The following is a 16,161-nucleotide window of genomic DNA, read 5'->3' as shown; positions in this document are numbered from 1 at the left end:
AAACTTATGGAATCACAAGCAGAAAACCTTAAAAACTAGCTGCTAGGAAGCAATAGTGGGAAAGGTCATTTCTATTTCTAATACCTTTCTATGTTTGTGAGGTCCTGGGTTCATCTGTCACACATGTACTAGACTAGAACTGTTGGTCTGATCCAGCAGGACTCACCTAACTTTCTAAAGCAATTAACAAAATCAGCCTTTTTTCCCCAACATGAAGTTCAGTGCATTCATTTGACAACAAAAAATATGGGTGCACCATTGGAAGAGTTGAAAGACCAGGTTAGAGACAGATTATCATGGAGAAAATCTATCTGTGTGGTTGCTAAGAGTTGACAACAATGTGATGGCACAAAATCAGTCAGTGAATCAATATGAACTTTCTGTGATTTGGGGTGGTGTGGCCTAGATCGTGTTTTTCTCATGTACACTTTGTGAGAATTAGGACTTAATCTCCTCCCCCTCCTCCTTTTTCTGTTCTTATCTTGCTTAACATCCTACTTTGACAGATTAGCATTCTGATGCACATGCTACTTTAGGAATAGCATTGCTTAAAAATAGCATTTCAATGGAAATAACATTTTAAAGGAAAAAAAAACTCCAAGTATTCTGATACTAGTTTTTCATGTAATCACATGTAATTATATAATTATCCTGAGCTTTCACTCAAAGTGCAACATGTGAAGGGATAAACTGTGGAGGAGATTTGCTTCCATATCTGTTCTTAAAGCTTTGGCTGTCTTCTGCGTTTGGCTATTTGTGCTTACAAAACTCCCCATATTTGAGAATCTGCCAATCATACAAAAATACACTAAGAGGGGACAGACTTGGGGGATATTGCAAATGGAGCTGTCAAACAAGCTCATCTCCCTTTTACATTTTAACCCCTCACATTTGCAGGCAAAGTCTCCATATGGCTAAATTTGTGAGGTTATCTCAGTTTGAGATAGCACAGTCTCCACCCTGGGCAGGAAGGCAGGAGATCAGGATGTTTAATCTCTTTTACAATGTATAGCCGGTCTCCTGGTTCCAGTGAGCCTTAAGGCAGTTCATCCAAACAAGATTAAAATAACAAACAATAGTATAGCCATCTCATAAAGTTAGCAAAGCATATATCATAATCTAAATCAGAAACAAATTCAATAGCAATAAAATTCCTCCAGCATTTGCCTCAATCATTGCTTAAAAACACAATCAAGGCTGCTGCCTAAAGGTAGACAGGATGAACTTTTATAAGAAATTCCAGAAGGGAAACACAAGAATTGTTTTTATGATGAGCCTTCTACAGCACATGGGCAACCCAAAGAGGTACATACTTGTTTGGGTTTTGACTCTGGTCAGTTGACTTCTTTTTTCTTGACATACCTTATTTTCTTTTAATGCTTTTTTTGCAAGCCACCCAGAGTTCTGATGAAGTCAGGCAGCCACAGAAAGGAAGGAAGGAATCTTAGGAAAGAAACTAGTTATTTAGGTGTCTGTGGAACAGATTGACCCAAAATGTGATAGTTCTCCTTTGTTGGAGATATTTAAGATGAAATTGGAAAAGTATAACAAGGATATTATAGCAACATCTTGTATTTTACAACCTGCACTGAACAGAGATTGGATTAGTTGACCTGCAAGCCACTACCAACTCCATGATACTATTATACTATGCATTTGTGCTTAAAATCTACCAGACCAAATATCAAATTTCCCCTGCTTAAGAATGAACAAGAGCTCATCTCTGGTGGTTCTAATGCTGTACAATACATTCTCTAGTAAGTATCCTGATCATCTTCCTATCCTTGACTTTCTTTTGTTGGAGATGGATCTTTTTAAAGGTTTCCTCCAGATAATATGAATTCTTATTTTAAATTATTTAAATCTTACTTTTCAATTTTGTAAACGACAATTTGAACACTAAGACAGAGGTGTTTTAAATGGGGTCTGACAACTAATTGTGAATCAGCTGAGCTCTCATACCTGCATGCTCTGATTCAGCAAAAGAGCCTATAATTCCATTTCCAATTTAGAAATGCTCATATAGGACACCAGTTAACAATACACAATTAGAAACATGCCTTAAAATATCAAAGAAGACAGATGGAATAGAGCAAAACTTATGAAACTGTAGAGACTGCTGATTAAAAATGTGCTATGACTTGTTCTGGATCTAGATCCATTCACAATGATAATCTATCTTTATGATATTCTGAATATTTAGAAATCAGCCATAATTATGTTATATTTTCCTGATCCCTCTTCCTGGGATGGGATGGTTAAGAACCATGATCCCAGGAAGAGGGATCAGGAAAATAGTCAAGACTGCTAACACTGACTGAACATATGCTTCATGCTAAACCAGTTTTCTTCACCATGGTTTATTGAAAAAGCACATTGGGCCATAAATCATAGTTTACAATCATTTATTTATTGATATCCATCTTTATAGTGTACACTCTTTCTTTCAGTGCTAAATCCAGAGAAACCACGTCTTGTGCTGTTTTTGTTTTTGTTTTGTATTGTTCTTTGTTTTTAAATATTTTAATGATTGCAATTGCCCAGAGTTGCTGGGAGTGATGATGATGTCTTAAAATGTGCAAATTTTGTCTCTCTTCTAGAGATGGTGAAACAGTGGCTCTCCAGATGTTATTGGAATAGAATTTCCATGCTGACTGAAATTGTAGTTCCCATTTCTGGTCTCTTTGTTTCAGACCTAATTTAGGGATAAACTCTTGATATTGTTGAATTATAGCTTCTTGCATCTTTCTGTACTAGTCATATTAGGTTGTCCCAGGTGGAATATTAAATGAACAAATAAACAGACAAACAAATAAACAAATGAACTACCTTTACTGATTGTTTGTTGTTTATTCGTTTAGTCGCTTCCGACTCTTCGTGACTTCATGGACCAGCCCACGCCAGAGCTTCCTGTCGGTCGTCAACACCCCCAGCTCCCCCAGGGACGAGTCCGTCACCTCTAGAATATCATCCATCCATCTTGCCCTTGATCGGCCCCTCTTCCTTTTGCCTTCCACTCTCCCCAGCATCAGCATCTTCTCCAGGGTGTCCTGTCTTCTCATTATGTGGCCAAAGTATTTCAGTTTTGCCTTGAATATCATTCCCTCAAGTGAGCAGTCTGGCTTTATTTCCTGGAGGATGGACTGGTTTGATCTTCTTGCAGTCCAAGGCACTCTCAGAATTTTCCTCCAACACCACAGTTCAAAAGCATCGATCTTCCTTCGCTCAGCCTTCCTTATGGTCCAGCTCTCGCAGCCATATGTTACTACAGGGAACACCATTGCTTTAACTATGCGGGCCTTTGTTGTCAGTGTGATGTCTCTGCTCTTAACTATTTTATCGAAATTTGTCATTGCTCTTCTCCCAAGGATTAAGCGTCTTCTGATTTCCTGACTGCAGTCGGCATCTGCAGTAATCTTTGCACCTAGGAATACAAAGTCTTTCACTGCTTCTACATTTTCTCCCTCTATTTGCCAGTTACCAATCAAGCTGGTTGCCATAATCTTGGTTTTTTTGAGGTTTAGCTGCAAGCCAGCTTTTGCACTTTCTTCTTTCACCTTCATCATAAGGCTCCTCAGTTCCTCTTCACTTTCAGCCATCAAAGTGGTATCATCTGCATATCTGAGATTGTTAATGTTTCTTCCAGAGATTTTAACTCCAGCCTTGGATTCCTCAAGGCCAGCTTGTCGCATGATGTGTTCTGCATACAAGTTGAATAGGTAGGATGAGAGGATACAGCCCTGCCGTACTCCTTTCCCAATCTTAAACCAGTCCGTTGTTCCGTGGTCTGTTCTTACTGTTGCTACTTGGTCGTTATACAGATTCTTCAGGAGGCAGACAAGATGACTTGGTATCCCCATACCACTAAGAACTTGCCACAATTTGTTATGGTCCACACAGTCAAAGGCTTTAGAATAGTCAATAAAACAGAAATAGATGTTTTTCTGAAACTCCCTGGCTTTTTCCATTATCCAGCGGATATTGGCAATTTGGTCTCTAGTTCCTCTGCCTTTTCTAAACCCAGCTTGTACATCTGGCAATTCTCGCTCCATGAATTGCTGAAGTCTACCTTGCAGGATCTTGAGCATTACCTTACTGGCATGTGAAATTAGTGCCACTGTTCGATAGTTTGAACATTCTTTAGTGTTTCCCTTTTTTGGTATGGGGATATAAGTTGATTTTTTCCAATCTGATGGCCATTCTTGTGTTTTCCAAATTTGCTGGCATATAGCATGCATTACCTTGACAGCATCATCTTGCAAGATTTTGAACAGTTCAGCTGGGATGCCGTCGTCTCCTGCTGCCTTGTTATTAGCAATGCTTCTTAAGGCCCACTCAACCTCACTCTTCAGGATGTCTGGCTCTAGCTCACTGACCACACCGTCAAAGCTATCCGTGATATTGTTATCCTTCCTATACAGGTCTTCTGTATATTCTTGCCACCTTTTCTTGATCTCTTCTTCTTCTGTTAGGTCCTTGCCATCTTTGTTTTTGATCATACCCATTTTGGCCTGGAATTTACCTCCAATGTTTCTAATTTTCTGGAAGAGGTCTCTTGTCCTTCCTATTCTATTGTCTTCTTCCACTTCCGCGCATTGCTTGTTTAAAAATAATTCCTTATCTCTTCTGGCTAACCTCTGGAATTTTGCATTTAATTGGGCATATCTCCCCCTATCACTGTTGCCTTTTGCTTTCCTTCTTTCTTGGGCTACTTCTAGTGTCTCAGCAGACAGCCATTTTGCCTTCTTGGTTTTCTCTTTCTTTAGGATGTATTTTGTTGCCGCCTCCTGAACAATGCTGCCAACTTCTGTCCATAATTCTTCTGGGACCCTATCTACTAAGTCCAGTCCCTTAAATCGATTCCTCATCTCCACTGCATATTCCTTAGGAATATTAGTGAGCTCATATCTAGCTGATCTGTGGGTCTTCCCTAATCTCTTTAGTCTGATCCTAAATTGTGCAAGAAGAAGTTCGTGATCTGAACTACAGTCAGCTCCAGGCCTTGTTTTTACTGACTGTACAGATGTCCGCCACCTTTGGCTGCAAAGGATGTAATCAATCTGATTTCGGTATTGTCCATCTGGTGAAGTCCATGTATAAAGCCGTCTCTTAGGTTGTTGGAAGAGAGTGTTTGTTATGCAGAGTGAGTTGTCTTGGCAAAATTCTATCAGCCTATGTCCTGCTTCATTTTGTTCTCCCAGGCCATGCTTACCTGTAATTCGAGGTGTCATTTGACTGCCCACCTTAGCATTCCAGTCTCCTGTGATGAAAATAACATCTCTTTTAGGCGTGTTGTCCAGTAGGTGCTGCAGATCCTCATAGAACTGCTCTACTTCAGCTTCTTCAGCATTTGTGGTTGGGGCGTATATTTGGATCACTGTGATGTTAGATGGCTTGCCCTGAATTCGAATTGAGATCATTCTGTCGTTTTTTGGGTTGTATCCAAGCACTGCTTTAGCCACTTGACTATTAATTATGAAGGCTACTCCATTTCTTCTGTGGTCCTCTTGTCCACAGTGGTAGATCTGGTGGTCATTTGATGTGAAGTGGCCCATTCCAGTCCATTTCAGTTCACTGACACCCAGGATGTCTATCTTTAATCTTGACATCTCACCAATAACCACATCCAATTTGCCCTGGCTCATAGATCTTACATTCCAGGTTCCAATGGTGTGTTGATCCTTAGAACATCGGATTCGCCGTTCACCACCAGCACCGTCGGCCGCTAGCCGTCCTTTCGGCTTTGAGCTAGCTGCGTCATCACGTCTGGGGCTAGTTGAGCTCATCCTCTGTTCCTCCCCAGTAGCATTTTGACCATCTTCCGACCTGGGGGTCTCATCTTCCGATGGTATACCGACATATCTCTGGTTGTACTGATCCATTTAGTTTTCACGGCAAGAATACTGGGGTGGGTTGCCATTACCTTCCCCAGGGATCGCATTTGGTCTGACCTCTCTGTCATGACCTTCCCGTCTTGGGTGGCCCTTCACGGTTTAGCTCATGGCATCATTGAGGTGCTCAAGCTCCAGCACCACGACAAGGTAACGATCCTTTGCTGAAGACCTTTACTGATAGTCTGGTGTAAATACAAAATTTTGAAAATGGGTAGTGTGTTAATTCAGGTGGAACCTCTTTAAGTGATTTGGAATGCTTCTTCCCAAAACTTCTTGCCACATGGACAAAGTTGCTATTTATGACATAAACTGCCAACTGCTTTACCCTCTATCTTTTTATTGTTTATGTCTATTCTCCTTTCCATTTTTTTCCCAGCCTCACCGCAATCTCTCTTTTCCCGTTCTGATTCTTTCCTTCTATCCATACACCAAACAAACAGCTCTTATGAAAGAGCTTCAACATTTTGTTGTGTTTTATATTGTGCCAAACCTCTGTAGTAGTAGTTTCCTTATCTCTTTAATTAGTTGCAACAACATAGATTTTGCTTCTGGATAGTAGATTTATGACAGCTTCAGTGATATCATGTTTCATTTTATCATTCAGGTTATTTAGAAGACACATTTCAGGGTCACTAGATCTCTCATACACTCTGATCTATTTATTTAATTACCTAATTATCTGTGTCCAATTAATCCTGGAACAAGCCTACCAAATATGAATGAAATTTGGTAATTGTACATACCATCACTAATATACCATATTGCATGGTCTAAGTGTAAATCTACTATGAATTGATTTACAGATGTTGATTTCCAAGACCTATACACCTTGGCCAGCGTAGCCAAGTGATGAAACTCACTGACATTTGGAGGGCTGCAAGTTACATGCCACTGGTGTAACCTACAAGTTTGGGGTGAGGTGGGGTGAGGTGGGGGACCTAGAAGCCACTGAATATCATTTTTAATCTTCTGCCCCTAATCTCATGTGTATACAGATTCCTGTCTATATATGTGTAGTCAACCACCCAGAGTTCCCCACTGGGGGAGAGTGGTGGTAATATAAATCTAATAAATCTAATAAATAAATAAATAAATAAATAAAATAAAAATCAACATATAAATACTATGATCTTTGGCAGAGCCATGATAAAACTTGGCAGATGGCTTCTTACATTCAGATACAGTGGGAATATTCAGATTAAAACAAACAGCTTTCATTTTAACAGAGCCTTTTACATAAAAATAGGATTAACACCCTACTCTGTCATGTTGGATTGATAGTCCGGGCCCCCTCAAAGAAGACCAAGATGGGAATTATAATTTGCCAAATAAAAGCCTGGGAAGACACTCAGAAAACCAAGATGGGACTAGAGATGTGTGACTCCTTAAAAGTTTGACTCATGTCATTTTTTCCATTTTTTTTCCACTAGGATTTCTGCATTATTATTAATTTGAAAAAAATGTTCATTATACTGCCCTTATACCTCCCCCCCCCCACAAAAAAGTGGAACAATCTCTTCTAGCTCATTTGAAAGTTTTTAAAAGCCCAACATGTTGAATGTGATGTGATCTTTCCCAGAAACACAGGAGGGAAAGGATGAAGCCTTCTTATAAATAGCCCATTGCTGCTGTTGACACACCAGGTTTTTAAAAATTCAAATAGAAGAGATCCCTCAGCCAAACATGTTGATTTTTTAAAAAATAAATCTAATCCCCTAGCCCCTCTGTGATTTGGTGGAAGAGACTTGGGAAAGGATGAATGCTAGCCTGACTAGGCTTTTGGCTAGTATGTTTTGCATGATGAATTCCTCTGTTGCAGAACTACTACTTCCTTTCCTGAAAGAATTCTGTATGCAATTATTTTATATCCCTAAATGCAGCACAGAAAATTTGCTTTTCAAAGAAGAGACAGATGGGACATCAGGCTGGGTATTTGTGCCTTTCTCTCTGTCTATGCATGTATGCATGAGTGCGTGAATGTGCTTTGGTTGTTCACAATCACTTGGAAGCTCACAGCTAGCAGTGACTGCCTTCTCAATATTTTTAATCATGAGTACAGAGGATGCAATGGAACCTCTGCCTAAGTGGGAATGAATGCAACCAAGCTGAGTGGAGAAATTCTGGATTTATTTATCTTTGCTACCAGCCCTAGTTTAATTTGATGACAGAGAATTTGGTTTTGAAATTATTTCAGAGGAGAAGAGAATTTGGGTGGAATGTTTTTGCAGCTCGTGATGTGCAACATTTAAATATAAAACAATTCTCAAAGACAATAAAGAACAAAACAAGAGAATGTAAAAGTGCAATTAAGTGCAAATAAGCAGAATGGTAACAGTTTTCACTCCCTAAAAGCCCTCCAGAACAGTTCAGTTTTCAACAGTTTCTGGAAGGCCAACACAGAGGGTACCAGACTGCTTCCCAAAAGAGGCCATTTCACAGTGTGGGGCTGTAGTTGAGAAGTATCCCTGGTGGGGCCTCATACCCTTCCTATCACAGATCTGTGGATCACCAGAAGACCTTGGTGGGATATATGTACTGAATGGGTTGGACAGGCCAACTCCATATGGCCAAGTAGCCCTACTTGGTGCCAAGTCATAGTCTATGTAGGTTAAGACCAGCACTTTGAATTGCACCTGGAAACCTACTAGTACCCAATGCAATGGCCATACACAGGTGTTATATGACTATGGCAAGCCTGTTTCACCAGTATACAAGCTGCTGTAGTTTCAAAGGCAGCCCCATGTAGACTGCACTGCAGTAATCAAGCTGGGTGGTGATCAGTGCCAATCGTCATCCAGGTGGGGCCACAACTGGTACACTAGGTAAAGCTGGACATGGCCTCTATCTGTATATCTAGTAGTATCTGGGAATAGGAAGACCCATAAGTCACTGATCTATTAGCATGGGAGGAGTTCCACCCTATTCAGAATGATCACCAGAGCAGAGATCTGTTTTGCATAAACCATAACCTGTCTTTTGATATTCAGTTTCAGTCTCAATAGTCTTCAGATATCATATTAAGACGTCTACAGCATTACCAGCAGAGCCCAGAGTGGAAATGTGCAGCTGAGTATCATCAGCATACTGATACTTTTTTACCCCAACCTGACAGATGACCTCTCCCACTGGTTTCACTTGGAAGTTAAACAGCATGGGGAAAATTATTGGGTTCAGAAGCATTCCATGGTTAATGGTATCAAAAGTCATCAAGAGATCCAAGAAGACCAGGAGGGGTGCACTCCCTTCATCAAGGTCCCAGTGAAAGTCAATAACCAGAGTGACCAGTGCCATTTCTACCTATGAGTGGGTCTAAATCCTGACTGCAAGGGGTCTAGTTAATCTACGCTTGTGAGTTTAACCACACTACCTTCCCAACACCTTCTAACATGGGAAGAATAGAGATTGGATGATAGTTCTATAAAATATATGGGTCCAGGGATGGTTCCTGAGTAGTGGGCTTATCATTGCCTCCCTCAAAGCTGGTGGGAGCACCTCTTCTCCCAGTGACAGCTCCCAGAATTTTCCCATACAATTTTATAATTATGGGAGTTATACTCTGATACATCCAAAAGTACCCTGATTGGATAGGATGTGACCAAGAACATAGACAACATGGACCATTTTCAAGTCAGGAAAAGACAGTTGTATTTGCATATCATGCTAAACTTGATTAATGTTAAGCCTAATTTTGTGGCTTAATGTGTTGTAGTTATTTTAGGATTCAGTGACTTGTGTAAGCTCAAAAAATGGGTTAATGCAGTAACCAGTTTAACCACAATTATATTGTGTGAATGACATCAGAGCTGCATAAAATATTTTGTATTTGCTATGTGCTCTGTTAAGATGGGATTCCTAAACCAAGACACATGTTTTTGGGATAAATTACTTGTAACATTAAATTGTTGGCAATGTATACAGATGAATAAATTCATGAAGGAGAAGTCTATCAAGGGCCAATACACTTTAAAATGTGATGTTACCTCTGGATTTGGGAATGCCATACAAATACCACTTACACAGGAACTGCCATGGGAGAGAGATATGTTTTCATCTTCTGCTTATAAGCATCCTTGAGTTGTCGTGGATTAATTTTTAATTGAATACAATAATTTAATATTTAATGTGATGCTTCCTTCTCCCCTTTGCTTTGTCTGCAAGAGGTCCAGGTTCAATCCTTAGTGTCTTCAAGAAAGGCTGGAAAAATTCTTGCCTAAAATCCTGCAGGCCAGCTACCAGTCAGTATTGGGAATATTAACTTATTTATTTAGCACATTTTTCCACTGCCCATCTCAGACACGACTCTGGAATATTAAACAGCATAGACCAATGGTCTGTCCTGGTGTAACTGTCTTTCCAGAACATTCAGTTAGCTAATGCAGTTATGCTCCAAATGTACTCATCTTGGTGTTCAGCATGACACCTTTCAACCTGCATTGCTCTTTTAAGTGTCAGTGCACTCCAGAGAATCTCATGGGCATTTCTGAGTTTGAAACCAAGCACGAAATTGTGCTGAAAAAGGTAGTTCTTAAGGAAAGGCATTTCAGCTGAATTAATTATCCCAGAATCAATCCACTGGGAAACACCAGGCAATTAGCTCAGCTGGTGTTATCTTCAATCACACTTGAGATTAAGAATATTATTCTAGACATAGCGATATAGCCATTACTTCTCTTCCAAATGCATGTACTTGTTATATATTTGACTAACTTGGTGTCAACATTTTGCTTTGGGTCTTAAGCACCCCAGGGAGGTCAAAGGCTCTGGCATTGCAGGTTTGGGCTGAGAAATCTCTTGTTGATTCATTAAATGTGTGGGCCTATAGTGCTGTGTGATAAGAAATCTCTTTTGAAAATTAATCATGTTCAGCTTCAGCTTTGTGTATTCCAGCAGGAACTATTAGAAACGTGTCTCTTGGTCGGAGCTGGGGCAGGTGGATACGGGAATGTTAAAACAGTTCAGTAAAATGCGTAAGAAAACATTTTTTTTTGCTCTGAAGAAATGTAATAGCTGTCCTATATTAAGAACATAGTATCTACAAGTAAGGCCTTTTTTATTATGCAACTATCAAAGTGCCACTGAAGTTTGTCAAGAGTTGGTTTGCAGTAAGAATTCATTTGGCTCACTGTACTCAAATGTGCTTCAAGGCATGCATCCTTGCCTCTGAACATGGTCCTCAGCTCACAAAAACCAAAATAGCCCAGAGGCTGTAGCACTCTGGTTAACTCATCCTTGCTGCCACCCCCACCCCTCCAAAAAGAGAAAAAGAAGGGAAGATTTATGAATAGGACAGAGAAATAGCCAAAGCCAGGGGTGATGTTCACTGAACGAAGCTAAATTGTGTAGGATTCAGCACAGAGGAAGACATTTTTTTTTATTTGGTGTGTCGCTAAACTGGAATTCACTACCACAAGATGTATTGATGACCATCAACTTGAATAGCCTTAAAAGAGGATTAGACAAATATGTGAAAGAATTAGTGGATATTGGTCATTGTGGCCATGTATTACTCCAGTAATACCTCTGAATTCCACTTACTGTAAGACATGATTCCCATAAGGAATTGATGGGCAGCAGATGGGAACTGAAAGGTTTAGATTGGCTTTTGGCCTGATTTAACGTGAGCTTACCTTTCCTTGTTTTGTTCTTCATTTAGATCACAAATATCTGCCTAAAGTGTACCCATGCCATCTGCATTCCTGAGAGAAATGCTTGGAAAAGGCTGCTGATATTCTGGGAATTAGTTTCTGGTACTTGCCATTTTACTAGTCATTCTGATGAGCATTGTTAAGTGATCAGGTTTCTAGAACAGGAAGCATTCCTTTCATGTTTTGCCAAGCCAAGCCAAATCAGACCAAAACAAGAAACATAGTTTGTGGGTAGATGGCAAAATTCCAGAAGTTGGGAAAACCTTACTCTCATGAGCAGGAAATCTCTCATTTCTAAAAATCAACTCATGTGCTATGATTAATTTGAAGGGCTTTTAAAAAAACTAAAACAGTGTATAAAGGTTTTAAATAAATACACAAAATAAGTGATTACAGTCCCTAAGTGACAGGATGGTGTTGTTGTTGTTTATTCGTTTAGTCGCTTCCGACTCTTCGTGACTTCATGGACCAGCCCACGCCAGAGCTTCCTGTCGGTCGTCAACACCCCCAGCTCCCCCAGGGACGAGTCCGTCACCTCTAGAATATCAGACAGGATGGTAGCCCACTTCAAACAAACAAATCTGTTTAGAATTTTTAAGAACTCTTGAAGAAAGGTTGCATTGAAACATGTATTGTCCCAATAATTGGCAACCACAAATTGAGGTGTAGAGATTAGCTTTAATCAAGTGACTAAGGGGCCTAAATCTTACATGGATTCCCAAGTGAGAAATAGCAAAGGATCTCTATATGCAAGGAATAAGCAATTTTTTGGGGGTAAGTCTCAATTATTATTTTTTGCAACTTCTTTTCTGTCTCCCAAATTCAAAGAAAGCATGGTCATTATATCATCAAAGAGGGTGGGGCTGATATTTCCACTGTTTTATAGGAAGATAGGATCCAAGGTTTTTAAAAAGCAAAATAATTGTGTCAAGCATAGCAGAATGGAAATACACCTTTTTTGTCTTTGTTTTTTAAAAAACATGAAAAATCATGCAGCTGAAAACCAGCTACATGCTATCTAATTTTGCTGGCATAATTTTTAGAGATTTGTCTTGGATCTCCCCAAAAATATGCTAATGGGCTCTGAGTTGTCATACTACATGCAAAACACCTAGCATTTACTGTACCACATAAAATCAATGGTAGCAATTTAGTATTGATTCTAATTCTCTCTGCAAAACCAGGGCCTTCTTTAAAATTGAACTTTAGGTTTTGTGTCTTGCTTACATTATGAAGCCTCAGCAATTTGACTTTATATGAATAGATCAGATCAACATTTCTTAAGCTGGTATGTTCTGTATCGGTGGATTTGCAGCTCCTATCATACCAGTTTCTAGAAGGCATCAGCTGGATATGATACAATAGATAACCAAAATGACTTACTATGACTGGCTTTTAATGGTGAGTTTAACATTTTCAAAGATTAGGAAGTGCTATTTTTTTTTTTAGCTAAGACTTAATTCTTGTTAGATGAGGTAACCTGGTAAAGTCAAATTGAGATTTTTCTCAGTCAGTTTTGAATGTATTACCCAATATCAGAAGATATATTTCACAACCACTAGAAATTGTTTGGTGTGAATGGTTTTTCAGATAGTGTAAGGGATAGAGGAGAGCCAGTTTGGTGTACTGGTTAAGGCATCAGGCTAGAAACCAGGAGACTGTGAGTTCTAGTCCTGCCTTGGGCACGAAGCCAGCTAGGTGACCTTGGGCCAGTCACTCTCTCTCAGTCCTGGGAAGGAGCCAACCACTTCTGAAATCTTGCCAAGAAAACTGCAGGGACGAGTCCAGGCAGTTGCCAGGAGTCAATGCTGACTCGAAGGCATCAAAAACAAAACACACAAAAAAAGGGTGATAATATCATGATTGGTATGTTAGAATACTGGTAAATAGCTTTGAGTTCAATTTCTGCTTAACACTCTGGTTGGCTTCACGTAGCATGCTTAACCTTAAATGTATGCTAACAACAGTTACAATGTTTACACAGCATTTCCAAGCCAACCATATTATGGCTCAACATGATGGCCTTTTTCACAGAAAAAAAAATTCTAAGGTAATGGCTGTGTTTCATATAATACACTAAACCACAGATTACTTAACTTTATTTTAGCCTAGTTTAACATATTCTGAACTCACATTTAACTTTGGACTGGTAATTGCACTTCACCTAAGCATAACCCTGTGGGAAGACTTAAGAGAAAGAAGAAAGAAAATCCATGTAGGATTTGTTGCAGGAAGAACAAGTTAACAACCCAACAAGTAACATAAATATGCTATGTAGTGAGGAATATCCCTCTGTCTTGTAACAGAGTGATAAGATGGGCAGGGATTTTAAAGACATTAGCTCTAAATTATTAACATACCATCACAGTCACCATGGTTGAAAACAACGAAGCTGCATGTTATTGCAACAGATTACTGCTCTAGTATAGCTTAGCAGAGAATGAATGAGATTGTGATTCAGCATCTCATGCAGAAAAATAAATACAACAAAAGCAAAATAAACTTTTCAGTGTTAAGTTTGTTTTGTTTCTGGGGTATTTTCAAGGTGAAAGCAGGTGGATGTAGGAGGAAAATCACATTGCTTCAGGTGGATGGATCTAATTCTGCAGTCTCTACAGAGTTTCCCAGGACCTCAATGAAAAAGATCTCATTGTGGGAAGCAGTCTTGCTTAGCAACTACTGAATTGAAGTTACTAATTCATCAAGTGCCTGGAGAATTGGATGACTGAAGGAGGTTACACCCATCACTTAAAAGGAAGCATAGCTGCTTCTTTGTTTATGAATACATATATATTATGACCAGTGGAGAGCAGTGGGAGAAAATGGGTGATATAGTATAGGAATGCACAATCTCTTCTGGGCTGAGGACTCCACTTGAACACTGAGTTATGTATTGGGGGCTTTCTTTCAAAAATCATGGATGGAACTGGGGAAAAGACAAAATTTCATTTCATTTCCATTTATTTATAATTAAATATTGTTAGTTTTAGGGGTGGGCAAAATGTTTCAAGCTCCAAATGTTAATGTTCTAATTAATGAGCTTACTCTTTAATTATGCATGTGATTGTTTCCATCCTCAGTAAATACGCTAAGAGCTTTCAGAGGTCTCTAGGAGCTGTACCCAGGGTTTTGATGGTGGATGTGGAGAGCCCTGGTCTCTCAGGTTGTGCATTACCCTTCTGGTGTAGTGGAAGACTGGAGAAGACATATTAGAACAGGGAAGTCTGGTGGAGAAACCCCCATTCAATCAAGAAGCTCGTGGATGACTGCAGGCTAATCCTTTTCTCCTACTCACCGAATTAACCTATAAACCAATGTTCCTCAACCTTGGCAACTTTAAGATGTGTGCACTTCAGCTCCCAGAATTCCCCAGCTAGCACCATTGCTGAAGCTTATAATTTCAGCAGCAAAAAGGCAGCAAAGCTAAGGGCAAGCCTAATGGTATGGAACCAACAGGGAGCAGTTCTATATTATTGGAAAACTTCCAGGCTAGGATTCTCAAAACTGTAGAAACCTCCCAAGATCCCCACCACGACTTTTTCCCAGTCCTACTTGAAGATGCCAGGGGTTGAACTTGCAGCCTCTGCAATGGAAAACAAATGATCTATCGCTGACTACAATGCCTGCTGTGCTGTAACATAAACCATGACACATCTGTCCAATCTGCTAAAGGTTGTCTCTTCAGTTGCCTACATGCATGCCTTCACTTTGTTGCTGATAAATGAGAAAGCTACCAGTTGGGAAATCCTTGGTGCTCTCTGAGCTTGGCTGTTTGCTTGTAGTCGTTTCATTATCCAACTAGGTAGCATCATCAGTGTGAGTGAGTGTGGGATTTGCTGCTTGTTTATATAAAGTAGCTTGCCCTGCCAGTTTTGGTGGGGGTGTGAGTTGAGTTAAGGTAGCACTCGGAGGCTTCCCCAGGACTAGACCTTTTCTCCAAATTATGAAAGCAGCGTCACACTGTCCTGTCAAGCTGTTCCCCTTTCATGGATGTGTTGACACCACAATGCACATAGCAAAGAGGCAGAGCTTGTGTCACAATGCCATATTATGGCTTTAGTGATTTCTCCCCTTCACCCCAACTTGAGGCCTCTGGTGCATTAAAATCTGCCTTTCAATTTCTCAAATCTTTTCATCTGCTGTAAAAAAGGCTTATGGTTTTCTGCTTTCATAAAGTTTGAGAATTTCTTAGGAATTTCTCTTTGCGCTAATTTGAGCTCACTGAATCATTTCAGGAGATAGTGTGTAATTGCTGGTGCTGTTTTTCTGTGGGGTTTTTGGTGCGCTCTGAACTGGGTTGTCTGCTTGCAGACAGTTTACTATCCAACTAAGTAAAATCACCAATGCGAGTGTAACCCTTTTTCTGTTACTAGTATTTCTATCACTTTGAAACCTCCCTGACTCCCTACATTTCCCAATCCGAAAAAGGCCCCACAGGAAGAGTTCCTTCATGGAGCTTTTCTTTGGGATGGGACAAGCATGTGGAAAGCCAGGGAGGCTGCAGAAATCATTATGCAAATAATAATAATAATAATAATAATAATAATAATAATAATAATGCAATAATAACAATGGAGGAGACTTTTCTCACACACTCTTCGGCAACCTTGTCACTTAATAAG

Source organism: Candoia aspera, chromosome 6 (genome assembly GCF_035149785.1).
Source record: "Candoia aspera isolate rCanAsp1 chromosome 6, rCanAsp1.hap2, whole genome shotgun sequence".
NCBI lineage: Eukaryota > Metazoa > Chordata > Lepidosauria > Squamata > Boidae > Candoia > Candoia aspera.
The sequence above is the reverse complement of the archived record's forward strand: the minus strand, read 5'-3'. Positions refer to the sequence as shown.